Genomic DNA, 13560 nt, shown 5'->3' with positions numbered 1-13560 from the left:
CAAGAGCAAAAAGCAGTGGGGACAAAGGGCACCCCTGTCGAGTCCCCTGCGCTAACAGGAAAGACTCAGTAGTAAAACCATTAACCACAACTCTCGCAGCCGGGCAGGAATATAAAAGTTTAACCCAGGACAGAAAATTCGGGCCTATCCCAAACCTGGCAAGGGCCTCCCAGAGATACACCCATTCTACAGAGTCAAAAGCACGGGCAGCATCGAGGGAAGCCACTACCGCACCGTCCAACTCATCCCCCGCCAACTGCATATACATAAATAATCGTCTGAGATTGACAGTGGTAGATCTGCCTGGCATAAAGCCTGTTTGATCACAATGAACTATCTCCAGGACCACAGTGTTGAGTCAGAGCGCTAAAATTTTGGCAAGAATCTTTATATCAGTTGACAACAGGGAGATAGGACGGTACGAGTCTAGGAGGAGAGGATCTTTACCCGGCTTCGGAATTAGCACCACCAGTGCCTCTGACATAGAAGGGGGAAGAGTGCCATCCCGCAACAGTAATTAAATAACAACAGGAGTTTGGGGTCAAAAAAATCCAAGTGGGTTTTGTACAGTTCAATAGGGAGACCATCAACCCCTGGGGCCTTGTTACTGGGAAAGGACCCAACAGCATTTTCAACCTCTTCTAGTGTAATGGGCGTGTCCAAAAATTGTCGGGACTCAGGGATCAGAGAAGGGACATCTATGTTATCAAGATAGTCAGATAAGGCTGAGTATGTATATTGTGCTCTGGATTTATAAACATCTAAAAAATAGGTATAAAAGCTAGAAGCTATAGAAGGCGTGTCAGTATAGACAGCACCAGACATACTCGTAATACTATGCACAGCGGTGGGGGGCGTCTCCTGTCTAGCCAAATAGGCCAGAAATTTTCCTGAGCGATCTCCCTGAGTATAGAAATCATGGGCACGGAACAGCAAACACATTTTTGATTTATCAAGGAGTAGGTCCGTTAGTTGCCTATGTACAACCAGCCATTCCACCCGGTCTGCAGCAAGGCCACTGCGCAAATAAGTTTGTTCGAGCTCAGCACTCCTCCTCTCCAACTCCTCAGATTTTCTGCTAGCTATCTTCAACTGGGCGACTCTGGATATCAGTGAACCTCGTAGGAAGGCTTTATAAGCATCCCACACCAACAAAGCGTTATTACAGATAGGATTGTTAACAAAAAAACTCCTCCCAAAGCGCAATCAGTTCAGAGGCTGCACCCATCAGGGTCAGCCAAAAGGGGTTGAACCTCCAAAACGATGCCCCCCTAGGTATATCAAAACATAGGGACAGCAATATAGAGGAGTGATCAGATATCCCACTTGGTAAATATCCCACTGAAGAGACACAGGGAAGTAGGGAGCGCGTGACCAATGCCATATCAATACGGGAAAATACTCCATGCGAGCTAGAGAAGCAGGAAAAACAACTGACATAAGGGTTACGCAGACGCCACACATCCACAAGTCCACGCTCAGAGGTTAAACGGGCAAAGGGGGTGGGTCCAGAAGCCACGCTCCGCGCAGCAGGCCGACATCTATCGGCAGCTTCATTCAAAACAGCATTAAAGTCACCAATGCAAATAGCTGGGGCGGAGGGAAACTCCTGCATAAAGGCACACGCTTTCACCAAAATTCCAGAGTTATACGGAGGAGGTATCTATATATAGCAAGTAGCACAAATGCTGAACCGTGTATCGTGCCAGCCAAAAACACATAACACCCTAGCGGATCAAGTTGGACCTTAGTACAGGCAAAATTCAAATGTTTATGAATCAATATGGAAACCCCCCTAGAACTGGAATGGAAAGTTGGGGCCTCACGCACTGTGCGGAGAAGTGAGTTCCATAGAGTCGGAGCCGCATGACAAAAAGCTCGACACCCAGATGAATTACGGTAGATTCTAGGTACTGCTAAAAGTCCTTCATCTACAGATCGCAGTAATCGAGTGGGGCAGTATGGGGTCAGAAGCTGTTTCAGGTACCTTGGACCCTGATCATGTAATGCTTTGAAACTCAGTAAGCCAATCTTGAAGATGATTCTCCATCTTACAGGCAGCCAGTGAAGGGAGTAGAGGATGGGTGTTACGTGGCTAGAACGGGGCTGGTTGGTTAACAGACTGGCAGCTGTGTTTTGCACCAGCTGTAAGCGTTGCAATTCTTTTGCTGGGAGACCAAGGTAGAGGGCATTACAGTAGTCTAATTGAGATGATACAAATGCATGTGTGACTTTTGGCATATCATCTGAGGGAATTAAGTGCTTGATTCTGTCTATGTTCCGCAGGTGAAAGAATGAGGATTTGATTGTGGCTGATATCTGATGTTTAAGTGTCAAGCCACCATCCAGGACAACGCCAAGATTCCGCACACGATCACTGGTCTGTAATTCTGAATCCCCGAGTGTAATTCCAGTTGGTTGGCTATGCTGCAGTCTTGTCCTTTGATGTTGCGGTCGTATCATAAGGACCTCTGTTTTATCCGGGTTCAGTCGCAGCCAACTGGCACTCATCCACTCCTGTAGCTCAGCTAGACAGCCATTTAGGGTTGCTATTGGGTTATCAGTGCCCGGAGCAAAGGACAAGTACAGTTGTGTATCATCTGCATAGCAGTGGTAGACCAGGCCATGGCGCCTGATTATTTCGCCCAATGGGAGCATGTATACTGCAAAAAGCATGGGGGATAGTATAGAACCTTGTGGGACACCACATGGCAATGGCACTGGTGGTGATGAGTATAATCCAGACGATACTCTCTGTGACCTGCCTGTGAGAAATGATTTGAACCAGCTTAGGACTGTGCCATCCAGACCACAGAAATGTATCAGTCGCTCAATCAGAAGCCCATGGTCCACGATATCAAATGCTGCCGAGAGATCTAGAAGGATTTAATATTGAACAGTCACCTCTGTCTCTTGCCATCAGAAGATCATTTAACACACACACCAGGGCTGTTCCAGTGCTATGTCTTCTCCTGAATCCTGATTGAAATGGATCATAAATATCATGGGTTGTCAGGCGGGTTTCCAGTTGATTTTCAACCACTTTCTCAATAACCTTTCCTAGGAAAGGAAGGTTTGATACCGGTCTGTAGTTGGTCATGCAGTCGGGATCTAAATTAGGTTTTTTAAGAAGCGGTCTAACAATTGCTTCCTTTAGGGGTCCAGGAAAAATGCCTGTCTGCAAAGAGCATTGAATAATTTTTGCAAAGACAGGACCAATTATATCCATACAACCTATTAGAAGCTTGGTTGAGGCTGGGTCCAGATCACAGGTGGTGGGACGCAAAATCCGAGCAATTTCAGCAGTGTCCTTTACATCCACTGGGTCAAAGCTGGTCCATGAAGGCAGGTAGCTTATATTGGCAGGCTTTGTAGTTTGGCACTCTTTTGATGGCACTGTGGAGATTCCAGCCCGGATTGTGGATATTTTATCTGCAAAGAAGTTTGCAAACTCGTTGCATCTTGCCTGGGAGAGGGTTTCATCAGTCTGCAGGCATGCTGGCTTACAAAGCATCTCCACTGTGCGGAAAAGTTGAGCTGGTCTATTGTTTGCTACTGTGATCTCATTTGACAGGAACTGTGATTTCTTACGAGTGATTGTCGATTGATATTCTTCGTTATGCTTTATTAGTTTTATTTGGTCATCCACTAGGTTAGTCTTCCTCCATCGTCTTTCCAGTCTACTCCCCCTTTTCTTGAGCTCACTAACACTGTTGTCGAACCATGGAGCTTGACGTTGTGGTTTACGAGGTCTTAAACGCACAGGGGCGATAATATCAATTGTAGCCATAACATCCCTGTTATAATAACGGACTAGGGAACAGGGATCGTCACAGGCACCCAGTATAGCAGAGAGATCCAGATTTGCGGCAAGAGCCTGGGGAGTCATACCCCTCCTTGGACGATACCTGGTCAACTCCACGGGCAGAGATCTTATTTGAGGGGTTGCAACTGAGAACCAAAGGGAGTAGTGGTCTGACCAGATGACTGGGTTTATTTTTAGGTCAGTGACTTCTAATCCAATCTGAAAGACAAGATTGAGAGTGTGACCACTTATGTGTGGCAGAGGGAATGACCTGTGTGATGCCCAGACCATTCATTGTGCACAGGAGGTCTTGGCCAAGGCGTGAGAGCTCCTCATCCACCCATGCATTGAAATCCCAGAGGATGAGCCATCTTTGATGTTCCAGAACCAGCCTAGCAACAGTGTCTGCAATTTCTTGTAGAAATATCTTTCCATCTCCAGGTGGCCGGTAAATGAGAAGTACTCTGAAACCTAATCCTGTCAAACTCCGGGCAGCAATGCACTCGAATGAGCGAGTAATTTCAGTAGGGTGGACCCAAAATTTAAGTTCTTTTTTGAAGCAGATAGCCACTCCGCCACCCCTGCGGTCCAGTCTTGGGTTGTGGATGACAGAGTAGTTTGTTGGTACTGCAGCCTCCAATATTGGTGCTGCATTTTCATCTAGCCAGGTCTCTGTAATACAGGCTAGATCTGCAGATTCAATAGATCAATCCAGGCAGATGCATCCCTGGGAGTATCAAAGAAATGAGTGCGGTTCCCAGACACCACCCTAAGACAAGCAGGATATACCATAGAATATTGTAGCTGAAGATTACGAAGCCGCTGTTTAACCTGCGTAAACTGCGCACAGCACTTCTGGACCTCAGCCGAAAAGTCCTGAAACACATACACCCGCTGACCTCAATGCTCCAGTGGGCCTTTAATCCTAGCAAGTCGTAGGATAGCATCCCTGTCCTTGTAATGGAGAATCTTAGCGATGAAGGTCCTAGGCGGTGCGCCCGGGGGAAGAGGACGAGTAGGAACACGGTGGGCCCTTTCAATAGCAAACTGTGGAGTAAACGAATCCTTGCCGAATGTGGATAACAGCCAGGATTCCAGAAATTGTTCCGGTTGAGAACCCTTCGCCTTTTCTGGTAGGCCCACAAAACGAACATTATTCCGTCTGAGACGCCCTTCGATATCCATCAGTTTAAGCTTGCACGCAGACATCTCCGTCTCCAGGGAAGCAAGACGGGCGGGGACAGGCGTACAGGAGTCTTCCAACGAAGAAATGCGGTTCTCTGTCTCCCCAACTCTATCCCGGAGTTTCTGCATATCTTGGCGTATAAGTGAAATGTCAATATGAACTTCCGCCACTCTATCCGTGAGCCGCTTCTCAGAATCCGTAATGGCTTGCAAAAGTTGAGACATAGTAACCTCAGCAACCTCCACCATGCTGGATAAGGGGGGAGAGGAGGGGGCCGGTGACGATGCAGAAGAAACAGGAGTGCGTTCTATGTGAGCAAATTGTGCCAAACGGGCCGCAGCAGAGGAGCGACTGTTTCGGACCATCAGGTTTACAGAACAGGGCCAGACGAATAAAAATTTGTGCTATAAATCCCAGGACAGGCAAAGACGTAGAAATGCAGAAGGAAGGCAGAGGAATGTCAGTGTCAATATAGGAACATGCGCTATGATAGGTGTGCCATCGGTGAGCTATACAGCACTGGAGCACAGAGGGGAAGGGGGTGGGGGGGTAGATGCAGGAGAGAGACCACCAACCCGCACAACCCCACAACTCTCAGACACAGTGGAGACCAATAAGCTGCAGCAGGGCCATATAAACTGTTCTTTCTTGCAGGTATCAGGAGCTAATATAGTAATAAATCGGATCCCCCCCACAGTGGTACATGCACAGGTCACTTCTCCCCCAGGCAGTGACCATCCAGACAGGCTAAGCCGAGCAGGCAGCAGGAGAGGTCCAGGCGGGAGCAAGATCGCGCTCCCCGCCAGTCACAAGATGGTGCCCGCCAGCCACCTAAACCCAGCGCCTCCAGCAGAAGATCCGGCACCAGGGGAGAGTCAGGACACAGCTCGGCCAGGACAGCGGGTGCCGCGGACCACACTCAAGGAGAGGGCAGGCGCACGATCCAGCTAGCAAGTGGCGCAGAGCAAGCGGAGGCCGCGACCTCCGCCAACCGCAATTTGGCGCCCGGCCAGGACTCACGGGCAGCGGCTCCACAGCGGCAATCAAGCACAGGAGGGGGTCAGGTCCGCAGGTGCCCACGGCAGCGGGATCACACAGAGCGTCTCCCAGGCAGCAGCAGGGCAAAACAGGTTAGTGAGGGGGTATAATCAGGACCACGGACCCAGTCAGGAGAAATTCAAGATGGCGCAGGCCGGTCCCGGCCAGAGAAGCACAGCTCCTATGGATGTCCCTAGCCAGGGAGCAGGGCAGAAAATCACCCTGCAGCACGTCCCTAAGTGGTCAGGAGCCCTTCAGACAGCAGTGTAGGGCCCAGTGGGCATTTACACAGGGCTACAGGATAATTTACAGGAGTATGCAGGCTGGGGAGCTAGGAGATCACGTCCTACTCCATATCCAGCTAGGCTACGCCCCCCCCCCCTAAGGTTCTAAATTTTACTGAGACTGAGGAACCTCTTTCAAATGATATATAGTTTTATTTGCTAAATAAACAAAGAGCACCTTTCCTTATTCAGATTCTCATAATAAGCAGTTAAACGAAACATGTAAAAATCCAGATAAACTGTTTTCTATGCCTAGGCGGTTTCTGTCTAGCTACCCGTTCCCAGAGTCTATGACAACTAAATGGGAAAGTCCACCAACAGTGGATTCCTCAGTGTCAAAACTGTCAAAAAAGTTCACCATTCCTGTGCCAGCTGCAACAATGCTTACAGATCCGTCAGAGCGTAAGCTAGAAGCTATGCTAAAGTCAATGTATACAGCAGTAGGGGTGATGTTTAGAGCTTTATTTGGAGTTGGGGTTAACAAGGCTTTAGTTGCATGGTTAACACAGCTCAAGTTGGGCCTACAACAGGATCTTCCCTTAGACCTGCTTATGAATCTATTATCTGTGTATCTGCTGAGTATTTAGGTACAAGAAATAACAAAAATTGAGGCGCCCGTGTCAGACGTTAATTCATAAACGCCTCTATAGAGAAACTGTATTATCTCTCAAAATCTCTAACAAAAAAAAAAGGAAATAGAGGCACTCATGGGACCCATAAATCACATAGGTAAATTTTAAATTAATCAGAGGAGCCGGCAATCACCATATATGATTAAAACGTACAATTTATTAATGTATATAATTGACCACTGGTCACATTAGTTTAAGAAGATTTCTCATACGTCCTAGAGGATGCTGGGGTCCACTTCAGTATCATGGGGTATAGACGGTTCTGCAGGAGCCATGGGCACTTTAAGACTTTTCAAGGGTGTGAACTGGCTCCTCCCTCTATGCCCCTCCTCCAGACCTCAGTTTAGAAAATGTGCCCAGGCTGACTGGATGTACTCCAGGGGAGTTCTACTGAGTTTCTCTGAAAGACTTTATATTAGGTTTTTTATTTTCAGGGAGGACTGCTGGCAACAATCTCCCTGCTTAGTGGGACTTAGAGGGCAGAAGTAGGAACCAACTTCCTGAATAGTTCCATGGCTCTGCTTCTGGCTGACAGGACATTAGCTCCTGAAGAGTACTGAACGCTAGCTGCGGCTATGTGCTCACTCCCACAGTTCGCCGTCACCCCCCTTACAGAGCCAGAAGTCAGAAGACAGGTGAGTGTTTAAGAAGAAGGATCTTCATCATGACGGTTGAAAGGTACTGCGCAGCGGGCGGGAACGCTGCGCGCCATGCTACCCGGTAACACAGGCACAGAAGGGGGGGGCGCCCTGGGCAGCATAGAACCTACTAATAACTGGAAGACACAGGGACATAAGTTGCTGAGGCACAGTCCTACCCCCGCCAGTATAAATATTACTATTGAAAAATCTGAGGGGAAAAGCGCCATTACAGGGGCGGGGCTTCCTCCTCAGGCAGCCAGCACACTGCTCAGCGCCATTTTCTCTCCAGGCTGCAGAGAAGAACGCTGGTCCTCCTCCACTTCTGAGCCAAGTATCAGGGTGTAAACAGGGGGGGCACAGTGTAAATTGGTGCTATAGTGTGAAATTATCATTATAAAAGCGCTACAGGTCTGTGGGCATATTGTGTTTCATGGAGTATTTATCACTGGCGCTGGGTTGCGAACTGGCAAATCCTGTGTCCTTCTGACAGATTTTTACTGTGGGTCTGTCCCCTATAAGTCCTGGAGTGTCTGTGGTGTGATTGTGCACATTTGTGACATGTCTGAGGCAGGGAGCTCTTCCCCTGAGGGAGCCATTTTAGGGACACAGAGTTGTAAAGTGGTGGCACTGCCGGCACACCATGAGCCTGAATGGGTGAAAGAATTACGTGAGAGTGTGAATCATATCAGTAAGAGATTAGATAAGTCTGAGTCTCATACAGAAAACTGGAGAAAATCATTGGAAGATGTGATTTTTAGTGGTTCTGCTTTTTCATCAGCAGGCGACCCCTCTGGGTCACATAAAAGACCATTTTCACAAATAGTACAAACTGATACCGACACGGACTCTGATTCCTGTGTCGAAACTAGTGATTCCAGGGGAATAGATCCTAAATTGGCAAAAAGCATTCAATACGTGATTGTTGCTATAAAGGAGGTTTTGGAAGTTACGGAAGCCCCTCCTGTATCTCAGGAGAAGGCTTATTTTTATAAAGAAAAGAGAATTAATGTAACTTTCCCTCCTTCTCAAGAGCTAAATACTCTCTTTGAGGGAATTTGGGCAAACCCTGAAAAGAAATTTCAGATTCCCAAAAGGATTCAGGTTGCTTATCCTTTCCCGGCAGAGGACAGGAAAAGGTGGGAGTCACCCCCAGTTTTAGACAGTGCCCTGTCATGGTTAACAAAAAATGGTGATTCTCCCTGCACCTGGGACGGCTTCACTAAAGGAGTCGGCAGACCGCAAGTTGGAGACTACGTTAAAATCTATGTGGCCAATGGTACACTGCTCAGGCCCACCATTGCTTGCGCGTGGGTGAGTAGTGCTATCGGGAAAAAAAATAGTCAGATAACTTGTCATCTGAAATTGACACGATAGATAGAGACGAGATTCTCCTAAAGTTAGGTCATATCAAAGAAGCTGCTGCATACATGCTAGAAGCCATGAAGGATATTGGGCTCTTGGGTTCAAATGCTGCTACCATGGCAGTCTCGGCTCGGAGGGCATTGTGGATTCCAAAAGAAATATGGAGGCTCTCCCGTATAAAGGTGAGGCCTTGTTTGGAGATGGGCTGGATGCGTTGGTTTCTGTGGCTACCACAGGTAAGTCGACATTCTTGCCTTATGCTCCTGCACCGGCGAAAAAGACACATCACTCTCAGATGCAGTCCTTTCGGCCCAACAAATACAAAAAGGCCAAAGGTTCCCCCTTCTTTGCAGGTAGAGGGAGAGGAAGAGGAAAAAAGTCTGCAGCGTCTCCAGGAGCAGAAGTCCACCTCTGCTTCTGCCAAATCTGCAGCATGACGCTGGGGCTCCCTGGCGGGAGTCCGCTTGGGTGGGAGCACGTCTGAAACTTTTCAGTCAGATCTGGGCTCAATCTGGCCTGGACCCATGGGTTTTGCAAATAGTGTCCCATGGATACAAGCTGGACTTTCAAGACGTCCCCCATGCCGATTTTTCAAATCGACCATACCAGCTTCTCTTCCAGACAGAGAAGTAGTTACGGCTGCAATTCAGAAATTATGTCAGGATCAAGTCATTGTCCTGGTACCCTTGTCACAGCAGGGAGGAGGTTTTTATTCAAGCCTCTTCATAGTTCCGAAGCCGGACGGCTCGGTTAGACCAATTCTAAACCTGAAATCTCTGAATCTCTACCTGAAAAGGTTCAAGTTCAAGATGGAATCTCTGAGGGCAGTGATTTCCAGTCTGGAGGAAGGAGATGTCATGGTGTCGGTAGACATAAAAGATGCCTACTTACATGTTCCCATTTATCCTTCACATCAGGCTTATCTGAGGTTCGCAATACCGGATTGCCATTACCAGTTCCAGATGTTGCCGTTCGAACTCTCCACGGCACCGAGGGTGTTCACCAAGGTGATGGCAGAGATGATGGTCCTCCTTCGACAACAAGGAGTCGATATAATTCCTTACCTGGACGATCTCCTGATAAAAGCGAGATCCAAGGAACGGTTGGTGCAGAACATTGCACTCTCCCTGTCAGTGCTCCAACAACACGGTTGGATTTTGAATTTTCCAAAGTCGCAGTTGCAAACCGACGACAAGATTGTCTTTTCTGGGGATTATACTGGACACAGAAGTTCAGAGGGTATTTCTTCCAGTAGAAAAAGCTCTGGAGATCCAGAAAATGGTCAAACAAGTTTTTAAACCGACGAGAGTGTTGATACATCAATGCATTCGGTTGTTGGGAAAGATGGTAGCGGCCTACGAGGCCATACAATTTGTCAGATTCCAAGCCAGAGTATTCCAGTGGGATCTGTTGGACAAGTGGTCCGGATCCCACCTACACATGCACCAGAAGATAATCCTGTCCTCCAAAGCCAGGATTTCGCTCTTGTGGTGGCTGCACAGTTCTCACCTATTAGAGGGACGCAGGTTCGGGATTTAGGACTGGGTCCTAGTAAACACGGATGCAAGTCTCCGAGGCTGGGGAGCAGTCACACAGGGAAAAAGTTTCCAAGGAAAATGGTCAAGGGCATCCTGTCTTCACATAAACGTTCTGGAATTGAGAGCCATTTACAACGGCCTTCTACAAGCGGTGCATCTTCAAGATCAGCCAGAGCAGATCCAGTCGGACAATGTAACAGCAGTCGCGTACATAAACCGTCAGGGTGGAACGAAAAGCCGAGCGGCAATGGCAGAGGTGACCAAGATCCTCCTCTGGTCAGAAAGACATGCAAGAGCTCTGTCAGCAATTTTCATTCCGGGAGTGGACAACTGGGAAGCAGACTTCCTCAGCAGACACGATCTCCATCCAGGAGAGTGGGGCCTCCACCAAGAAGTCTTTACAGAGGTGACAAGTCTTTAGGGAGTTCCTCAAGTAGACATGATGGCATCTCGTCTCAACAAGAAGCTTCAGAGATATTGTTCCAGGTCGAGAGACCCTCAAGTAGTAGCAGTGGATGCACTGGTGACCCAGTGGGTGTTTTGGTCGGTATATGTCTTCCCTCCTCTTCCACTAATACCAAAAGTCTCAAAATAATAAGAAGAACAAGGGTTCGAGCAATCCTCATTGCCCCAGACTAGCCAAGGAGGGCTTGGTATCCAGATCTTCAGGAGTTGCTCATGGAAGATCCTCGGCCTCTTCCTCCTTGCGAGGACCTGCTGCAGCAGGGGCCATGCGTGTATCAAGACTTACCGCGGCTACGTTTCACGGCATGGCTGTTGAGCGCCGGTCCTACCCCGAAAGGGGATTCCCAAGGAAGTCATTCCCACTCTTATTTAGGCCAGGAAAGGAGTAACGTCTAAACATTACCACCGTATTTGGAGAAAATATGTGTACGGAAGAGTTTCAGTAGGGACATTTTTTTCATTTTCAGCAGGCAGGTGTGGATGCGGGCCTAAGATTGGGTTCAATCAAGGTTCAGATTTCGGCCATGTCAGTTTTCTTTCAAAAACAATTGGCCTCCTTTCCAGAAGTTCAGACATTTGTGAAAGGGGTGCTGCACATCCAACCTCCCTTTGTGCCTCCGGTGGCACCATGGGACCTTAATCTGGTGTTGTAGTTCCTTCAATCAGATTGGTTTGAACCTCTGCAGGAGATAGAATTGAAGTTTCTCCCTTGGAAAGTGGTGATGCTCTTTGCCTTGGCATCTGCAAGGCGGGTGTCTGAGTTGGGGCCTTGTCTTACAAGAGCCCTTACCTGATCTTCCATGAAAATAGGGCAGAGTTGAGAACTCGCCAACAATTTCTTCCGAAGGTGGTTTCGGCTTTCCATATAACCAGCCTATTGTGGTGCCAGTGGCTACTGACACCTTCTCTGCGTCAAAGTCTCTTGATGGGGTTAGAGCTTTGAAGATTTATGTCGCAAGAACAGCTAGGATACGGAAAACTGAGGCTCCGTTTATCCTGTATGCTCCCAACAAGATTGGGTGTCCTGCTTCTAAGCAGACCATTGCGCGCTGGATCAGAGGGACGATTCAGCACGCTCATTCCACGGCAGGATTGCCGATACCGAAGTCGGTAAATGCCCATTCTACTAGAGATGTGGGCTCATCCTGGGCGGCTGCCCAGGGTGGTCTCGGCGTTACAACTTTGTTGAGCAGCTACTTGGTCAGGGGCAAACACATTTGCAAAGTTTTACAAGTTTGACACCTTGGCCGATGAGGACCTCAAGTTTGATCAATCGGTGCTGCAGGGTCATCCGCACTCTCCCGCCCGTACTGGAGCTTTGGTATAACCCCATGGTACTGAAGTGGACCCCAGCATCCTCTAGGACGTATGAGAAAACAGGATTTTAATACCTACCGGTAAATCCTTTTCTCCTAGTCCGTAGAGGATGCTGGGCGCCCGACCAGTGCGTACTTTACCTGCAGTTATTAGTTTTGTAGTTACACAAGTGTTGTGTTACGGTTATTTTCAGCATGTTGCTGCAAAAATTGTTCATGCCCGTTGGCATGTGTTGTGTTGAATGCCATGTTGTGCGGCATGGTTGAGGTGTGAGCTGGTATGAATCTCACCATTAATTTAAAAGTAAATCCTTTCCTCTAAATGTCCGTCTCCCTGGGCACAGTTTCTACACTGAGGTCTGGAGGAGAGGCATAGAGGGAGGAGCCAGTTCACACCCTTGAAAAGTCTTAAAGTGCCCATGGCTCCTGCAGAACAGTCTATACCCCATGGTACTGAAGTGGACCCCAGCATCCTCTACGGACTAGGAGAAAATGATTTACCGGTAGGTATTAAAATCCTGTTATTTACAATTTTAAATGTAATATCTATTTTGTTGTAAAAACACTGAATTAAAGCCACATGCCAGACATATTAATATGTAACGCTCAATGGTTGGATACTTTGTAACATCAACATGAGTTCCTTTAACGAAACAATGTATCTTGTCCAGTGAGTTATTAGGAGGCAGTAAAAATCACAGTCAGATAGATTAGCAGTGGTATTTATATAGTGTCATGGCCGACCCAAGCATACATTTTTTGGTAAGCGAATATAGATTTTGGCACCAGGTAGAGCACGTTACACATATTGCGCCAGTTAGAACACCCTATACACATTGCACCAGGTAGAGCGCGTTATACACAATGCACCAGTTAGAACACCCTATACACATTGCACCAGGTAGAGCACGTTATACACAATGCGCCAGTTAGAGCGCGTTATACACAATGCACCAGGTAGAGCACGTTATACACAATGCGCCAGTTAGAGCGCGTTATACACAATGCACCAGGTAGAGCACGTTATACACAATGCGCCAGTTAGAGCGCGTTATACACAATGCACCAGGTAGAGCACGTTATACACAATGCGCCAGTTAGAGCGCGTTATACACAATGCACCAGGTAGAGCACGTTATACACAATGCGCCAGTTAGAGCACGTTATACACAATGCACCAGGTAGAGCGCGTTATACACAATGCACCAGGTAGAGCACGTTATACACATTGCACCAGGTAGAGCGCGTTATTCACAGTGCACCAGGTAGAACACATTATACACATTGCACCAG

Source organism: Pseudophryne corroboree, chromosome 1, assembly GCF_028390025.1.
Source record: "Pseudophryne corroboree isolate aPseCor3 chromosome 1, aPseCor3.hap2, whole genome shotgun sequence".
NCBI classification, from domain to species: Eukaryota; Metazoa; Chordata; class Amphibia; order Anura; family Myobatrachidae; genus Pseudophryne; species Pseudophryne corroboree.
The sequence above is the reverse complement of the archived record's forward strand: the minus strand, read 5'-3'. Positions refer to the sequence as shown.